Genomic DNA, 8,785 nt, shown 5'->3' with positions numbered 1-8,785 from the left:
AGTTAGGGTTATTACTCGTTATGGAATCTCCTACAAACGTTTCGAGGCGATCCGAGCTCGTCTACGTAAGTTACGGTCGTTCGTAGTTACAGAGCCTTTTATGAACAAAACTTTTTATGCATCATTTGAAATCCATTCATGCAAAAGACATAAGGACCATAATTTGACTACATTAAGGATACGAATATCAAGAGACCAATAAGAATCATAAACATGCTCGGATCACAAGAATAGAGTTACCTCGGGATTCGTGTCATAACCTACTTTCAACTAAGACACGCCAAAAGAAAGAAAGGCTGAGCTTTACATACCTTGTTTGCTTCCTACGCTAGTCAAGCTTAAGGCTCGGGCTTCCAACAATCTACAACAACGTCATTAGGCATTAACCATTAGCCATAAACACTTAGGAATCCAATTCCACACTAACACTTAATTCCACAGAAATTTGGGCAGCATCTCCCCTATAAATTCATCAACCCCGAGAATTCAACTCGGCCAAATATCCAACAACAATACCAACAACCACATCAACAATATCAATAAGCAATTCCAAACGCATTCTAACATTAATAACTCCTTTCTACATAATTCAACGACATTCATTTATATTCAATTTCAACTACATATATTCAAACCGACATCGACGATCACATGTTCAAGTACTAATCCGAAACCATTCGATCAAAATTCACGAATGCTTCAAACAATCCACGCATTATTCAAAACAGCCCGTCCAATGTACCATAATACCCGAAACCTTCTAAATTCAAGAAAGCATCAACAACACATTTCTTTTTCTTCCAAATTCATAAACTACACCAACAATCCACATGTTAATAACATCATTCACATAATTTCAAAAACTATATTTGATTTACATTGGCTTCCAAAATCATCCCACACACGACTTTACCTTCAACTTAATGCATTAATTCTTCATTTTGTTCATCATAAATCCACAACAACAATAATCTAAACATGCCAAATAAATTTAGTTCCTCACTTCTACACTAACTATACATACACGGCCACACACACAACACCATATTTTCATGAATTCCATTCATTTCCATACTCCACAACATCCACAAACCATGCATAACATATGAAAATAAAGATTGAACCTTACCTTCTTCACTCCACTTCTTCACTCGGCTAGGCTTCTATATGGCAACAACGAGCGGTTTTCTTGTTCCAACGACTACTCCACATTGTGGAGGACCTTCTAATTATTAGAGAGACAAGGAGAAAATAATTTTTCTCTTTCAATTTCCATGGACTATGTTTGGCCATCTCATGGCCGAACTCCCTCTCTCTCTTTTCTTTTCTTTTTCTCTCAAGTTTCTTGAATTGGAAAGATGAATATGCCTTATGTGGTCATCACTTACATATATATATATATAGGAGCACATGGCCGGTCATGTGCCATCTTCTCCTTCTTCTTTTTTTCTCCAATTTTCTAGAAATTTCTAAGGTTGGAAAATGATGAATATAGCTTAAGAAGTCATCTAATACTCCATATATAATTCATACATGTGGCCTATGGCCCACAAGTCATGTGCATGGCCACATGGCCATTTTTTTCATGAATTTAAGTTTCCAAAACTTCACTTTTGGCCCCAAATTTTCATGAAATGTCTAACTTTCCATAATTCACATTTAACCCCAAATTCCTTTATATTCCACACCAACAAAATCATAAGTTTACTTATGCCTTAAAACGAAATCGGAAAATAGCCTTGTTCTTGGCTTTCCACACTTAGCCCGGTGAGTATCCCGACGTACAAAATACGGATATAACATCCTTCCCCCTTTAGAACATTCGTCCTCGAATGTTCAACTAGTCTCATAAGGCCCCCCCCCCCCCCTTGGTGTGTGGGGGTTCCTTCTTTGCCATATATATCTCGTTCATACTGGAACTCGCTCATCTTATTTTGTCATATTTCTTTCCCTTCCTTTGTTACTTACAAGCTGCACTATCATTAGCAAACAACTCTACTGCCCACACCTTAATTCTGAGGGAAACCAGTGTTCTCCTTCGCAACATCTCTGTAAGTCACTCGTTATTATTCTCTTGTCGTATTCTCTTTTTCTGTAAGCATCCACCTTCTAAGGTCATATCATTTAAAATCTCCACGATGAATTCTTAGCACTATCCCAATTACCATCCTGACTCCTATCCCTCTACTGCCAGCTTTTCGACCTTACTAACTTGTCTCGGCAAGGAATCTTACCCGTAGTCCAAGCATCCATATCGAATATATTGTGATATCAATTGTCTTCATCTTACACTTGCATTCCCCGCACTCGCTTCCCCCCTTTAGGGGTATACTTATACATTACCCGATTTTTACTTCGCCCTCCGTTTGCATTTTCACTCTCAATGAGGTGGCACATTTTATTTCGGCATTTGGATTCCCTTGCCGTTTATCTACTCACTTTCTTTCTTTTCCCTAATATCATTGCATTAGGACTTTCCAAGCTTAACCTGTAGTGAAAACAGCACCAACTTACCTTATAACATTTGTGTCATTTATATTTTTCCTTCTCACTTGAACTTCGTTACCTTGCCCAATCAATACCTTCCATATACCGCCACGCTGGTACAGGATATCTTATGCATACCTATATACATATATGATTTCTACTATCTTGTTTACAAATATCTCCAAACGCTATTCTAACTCACCCTGACTCTAGAGCTGTGATGCACTTTTTTCCTCTTTACCGGTTTAATTCGCCCCGTTCTACGCGATCTCTCAAGGTTTCTGCCCATTCCGCAGACTCTAATCTTCCTTAGATTGATTTCACTTCTCATTTGCTTCTTACGTCTGAATTTGTAAGACTTTCAGAAAACTTCTCAGGGGGGTCACCCATCTTAAAATTGCTCTCGTTCCAAAGACGCTAGTTGAATCCCTAGTTTTTGCACCCTGCTTCCATGAGCATTGTAGCTTAGACTATGATATAATTGATATATTTGAAGAAAGGGATGTTCTAGTGGAAAACATGGTGACCAATGATAGCTGCAAAGTAATGAGAAGGCCCATAAGAAAGAATGTGACATGAAAAAGAAATGCTTGAAAAAAAAAACATTGAAGCGTTCATGATATGATGAGAATTACTAGTGAAAATAATTGATGAAGAGAGGGCTAAAAAATAAAGTGAAGATTTAAAAATAATGGGTGATGAAGTCTAAAAGTGCAAAGTGATTAGGGAAGTGTGAGTCACAATTATCTAGTTTTCCTACCCGTCCCCTAACCAACATTACAACCGGGGAAAGTCCTATTTGATTCTATTCGAGCAAGCTTAGTTAGTAGAGATGTACATAATGGGCAAGCCTATGGTTCTTTGTGCATACAAGTGAACTATTTTGAGAGTGTGAGAGTTATTCTTTGATGCTAAGTCCTTAATTTACATTCATTTTTTTATTTGAGTGTGTGGACTATTTATTCTTGTGAGGGCACTTGTTTCATGATAGATAGGTGATGTTATTAGATTTCCTTGATAGATTAGGTGAGCGAGCTTAAATTTGATGAGTTAGAGTCTGTCTCTGAGGTTAGGAGGTTAGAGTCTTTGATGTTAGGAGGTTAGAGGTTTGTTGTTTGAATGTGTGACTTGTATATCTTGCATAATGATCAGGAAGTGTATATTCAATGAGTTGAGTTGCTATAGGGCCTAATTGTTGGTATCAACCTAAGTGGTGGTGGTCCTAGACTTGATTTATTGAGAGTGGTTTTAATGCTTACTCAAGGACGAGCAAGAGTTTAAGTGTGGGATAGTGATGTTCGGCCAAAAATGCATACATTTACCCATTATTGCCTCACGTTTTAGTGCTTTTAATCATATTTTGAGTATTATTATATTGAATTATGCTAAATATTATATTTTATTATGTAGGAATAAAGCAGTGTGAAGATGAAGAGATTTAGAGCAAAATTGAAATAAAAGTGGGATAGTACAAAATTGGCTCATGATTGCTTGACTAATGGCTGTATGATGATGTGATGGTGATTGAGAACTAATTGTACAAAGAAGAAAGGGAAGAAGTATGTATAGTAAGCAAGCAGCTGAATGGAAAGTTAGGCTAATTGTACCACAGAAAACAAATTGAAAGTTTGAATTAAAAAAGCCAAAAGGCATACCTGGCAGCCAGAAATATTGTTCACTGAATTGTGGTTGTGCACGACGCACCGTGTGACGCGAGCCGCATCGCGCCAGGATTATTTTCACCATTTTAAAATCTCGGGCCTTTTGGTATACTATAAATATATATTCTACATGATTTTTACATAACTTTAGACCTAGAGAGAGCTAGGAGCCGCGTGGAGGTCGTAGTTATAGGATTTTACCTTCTCTTCTCTGTATTACTTATTTTACGTTATTCGGATAATTTGTTATTTTTCCTCCATGTCTATGTGGAGCAAAACTCTTTAGTTCTAGGGTTTTGACATAAACATGAAAGTTGGCGCTTGATTATCATTTATATCTATTAGTTTTCTATCTTTCTCTTTCAGTTATTTATTTATTCTTGGTCTTAATTATTTGATTATTTGATGAAATAGTTGAGCACTATCTGTGGCGTGTGAATTGAACTAGGGATAGGGAATTTGCATGCGTAATCAGATTAAATAGAGCTTGTTCGATTAATTATTTCACTACTGAGGATAGGAATAAATACTTTAGCCTTGCTTAGTTGAATATGGAGAAGTAAATGCGTTCTTGTTACCTCTGGCCACCATAGGAATATAGGCATTATAGTAGCATCTATAGGCTTGTGAGCAACTTGGAAAATACTCATAAAGTTAACATCAACTCCTCAACTAGGAACCCATAGGTAGAATGATTTGAAGACTCAACTGGATTGTTAGTGGTCATAACCCTAGATCTGTCTCTTCTCTGATAAAAATTCGTTCTTTTTTGGTTGAAGTTCATTATTTGTTTTATTTTATTTTTAGTTAGTTAATAATTATATCTTGAGATTTTACCTCTTGTGTAGATAATTAGTCTCGTTTAATTTAGTAAATAGTTAATCGTAAGTCTCTGTGGGTACGATATTCAAGCTTTAAATCCTATATTACTTGTATGACCACATATACTTGCCTGTACGTTTGAGAACAACAACTAACAGGGTTACCTCCTCTTATGTGTGATCAATTTTCACAAGTGTTTTCGATGAAGTTTGACCCTCGTAGTGTGAGGAAGGACAAGAAGGATCAGTTTGAGAAGTTGCGACGGGATGTATGTCCATGACAGACTATGAGATGAGATTAAATTCTTTCTCTCTCTATGCATTGATGATATCTCCTACGAAGGGTGAGGAGGTTCACTAATGAGCTCATCTATCCTATTCTCGGGGCTGTAACTCAGGTGGCTACTATAGGAGCTTCCTTTCAGAGAGTGATGGATGCAGCCACAGAGGTTGAGTTTATTAAGCATTAAGACAATGAGGAACAAGTGGCTCCCCGTGGTTATGGCAGTTATAGGTTTTACGTCATCTGGAGGTAGGGGTTACTCTAGGAGAGGTCATCAACACCAGTTCAATTGACTCATTCATTCAGCACTGCAAACGTCCAAGGGTGGTCATTCTGGACGCGATATGTGTAGTAGGGGTAGGCTCCTTATAGTTCCTCATGTATACCCTTAGGTCGTGGAGGACACTCAATTTATTCTGGTCCTTCTAACAAACTATGGCATATAGACGATATTATGACTGTGGCGATCCATGGCACTACAAGAACGATTCCCTAGATCTGGGCGTTGTGGGTCACATTAGGGTTCTAAGGTGTCCACACCCAAAGTAGCAGCACAACTAGTTAGGGGCAGTGCACAAAGCAAAGAGAGGTAGTACTCAGATTGGCAGAGGTGGTACCCAGTCTGGCATAGGTGGTGGTCATGCAGGTACTCAGGCTGAGAGTGGTTGTGTTTAGCGTTATGTTTTTTCAAGTAGGCTAGAGGTAGAGGCTTTAGATGCGTTTATCACAGGTATTATTCCGGTTTTCCATCTATCACTATGGTATTATTTGATTTAGGCTCTAGGCTCTACTTACTCGTATGTGTCTACATATTTTACTTTGGGCTTGTACATGTTATGTGATTCACTCACTTTACCTATTCATGTTTCTACAACCGTCGGAGATTATGTGATTGTGGATAATATCTATTAATCTTGTGTAGTTACTTTTGTGGGGTACGACACTTAGGTAGATTTGGTGATTCATGATATGGTGGGCTTCGACGTTATTAGAGGCATAGATTGGTTATCTCCTTATCACATGGTCTTAGACTGTCATGCCAAGATAATTACTTTAGCCATACTGGGATTTTCTAGTTTAGAGTGGAAGGGTGCTATTTGGCATTCTCTAAAGAAAGTGATATCTATTCTCAAAGCCCATTAGATGGTGGAGAAGGGGTGTTTGGCTTATTTAACATATATTCGAGATACTAAAGCTGAGACTCCTACTATAGTTAGCACCAATGATATGGGAATTTCCAGAGATATTTCTAACAGACCTTCCTGGTATTCCACCCTATAGAGATGTCAAATTTAGCATTGATTTGGTATCGAGAATACAGTCTATTTCTATTTCATTATACCAGATGGCACCAGCAGAGTTAAAGGAGTTAAAGCGCAAATTTGCAAGACTTGTTGAGCGAGGAATTCATTTGACCTAGTGTTTCCTCTTGGGATGATGTCGTGTTTATTTGAAGAAGAAGGATAGTTGTATGTTGATATGTATTGACTGTCAACAGTTGAACAAGGTGACAATTAAGAACAAGAACCCAATACTTCACATTGATGATATTTTTTTACCAACTTCAGGGTGCATTGGTCTTCTTTAAGATTGATTTGAGATCCAGATATCATCAGCTGAAGATTAGGGCGAAGGATATCCCTAAGACATCTATTAGGAACTGTTATGGCCATTATGAGTCCTTGGTTATGTCCCTCGGGCTGACCAATTCCCCATCAGCCTTTATGGATTTGATGAATGGAGTTTTCATGCCATATCTGTTTTTTTTTTGTCATGGTTTTCATCGATGACATGCTGATATACTCTTGTAGTAGGGAGGAGCATAAGAAATACTTGAGAATTGTGCTTTAGATTCTGAAGGAGAAATACATCTTTATGCCAAGTTTTCAAAGTGTGGGTTTTGGCTCAATTCAGTGGCACTGTTATATCCCGTATTTTGTACATTGGGACATTCCGAGCTAACCATGAAAAGTTAAGGACAAGACTATTCCGGGATACGAGGTCGAGACTTTTGACCTTTGATTTTGTTTTAAGGCATAAGTTGCTTATGATTTTATTGGTATGGAATATTAAGAAAAATTTGGGGTTAAAAGTGAATTATTGAAAGTTGACATTTCATGAAAAAAAAAGCCAATGTTGGCGTTATGGCATTGGGGTGGTTCCCACCCATGGCTTGGCAAATTTTAATTCATCCAAGCCATGTGTGGGCCATGGTACACTTGGATTAATAACATATGTGTATAATAGATGACCAAGCAAGTTATTTAGTCATCTTTTTAACTTAGAAGCTTGGAGAAAGATGGAGAAAAAGAGAGGAGAGCAATTCGGCCAAGAGCTGGCCGAATGGTTCCATGGAAATTGATCACAAAAAAATTATTTTTTCTAGCTTTTCAACTCATTAGAAGGTGTATAACAACATGAAGTAGTTGTTGGAGCAAGCCAAGCCTTTGTTCTTGCAATTCTTAACCCTAGCCAAGTTGAAGAACTAAGTGGAAAAGGTAAGGTTTAATCTTCCTTTTTATATGTTATGAATGGTTTGTGCATGTTGTAGTATGTGGAAATGAATGGAATTTATGAAATTATGGGTGTTAGGTTGTAGCCGTGTGTGTTGTGTTGTGGCTGTGTATATGTGGTGTTGTGTAGGAGTGAAGAATTAATTTTATTTAGCATGTTTGGTTGTGGTTGTTGTGGATTCTTGGATGAAAATGAAGGTTTAGTGATTCAAATTGAAGTTGGAGTCGTTCGTAAGTTGTTAGAGAAGATAATGTGATTTTAATATAGTTTCTTGAATTTATGAGAATGATGTTGTTAACATGCGGATTATTGATGTAGTTTATGAATTTGAAAGAAAGAAATGTGTTGTTGTTGTTCCTATGGAAATTGGAACGTTTCGGGTGAGGTTGCGAGTTGGTTGGGCCGTGTGGAATGTTGTGTGGATTGTTTGAAGTGTTCTTGAATCTTGTTTGAATGATCTCGGATTAGTACTTGAATGTATGACCATTGGTATTTGTCACACCCCGATCTTACTAGGGTGTGATGGGCACCCGACCCTTATTTAGGGCCGAGCGAACCCTCAGACTCTTACTGCATACAGAATCACGCCAAACTTTTTAAATCAAATAAGATAGAATATATAGCAAAATTTTTCAGAAATATTCTTTCTCGTAGCCTTTAAAACGAACAAATCTATAACGATACAAAATTCACTACATAACAGGCCCATTGGACGGCCGCTTCGACCCCAAAAAACACCCACGACGCCGTCCCCAAAGTCTCTAACATCCTCCGGGAAAACATAACAAACAAAATCCGACCCCGGGACCCCCCCCGAGAAAGGGGCTTGCCATCTCTGCCGGAAAACCCAAAAACCCCATCCGGGAGACGCAGAAAACGCAAACAAAAAGTGGGTCAAAAAAATGCCCATGTAAGGGATGCATTTGAAAAGAACCATCCCCAAACAAACGGGCAAAAAAAAAGACATTGTCAAAATCCCCACGCCCATTTTCGACACAAACGACATACCGCCCCATACC

This window comes from Lycium ferocissimum, chromosome 12 (genome assembly GCF_029784015.1).
Source record: "Lycium ferocissimum isolate CSIRO_LF1 chromosome 12, AGI_CSIRO_Lferr_CH_V1, whole genome shotgun sequence".
In the NCBI taxonomy this organism is placed as follows: domain Eukaryota; kingdom Viridiplantae; phylum Streptophyta; class Magnoliopsida; order Solanales; family Solanaceae; genus Lycium; species Lycium ferocissimum.
This window is presented reverse-complemented; position numbering follows the sequence as displayed.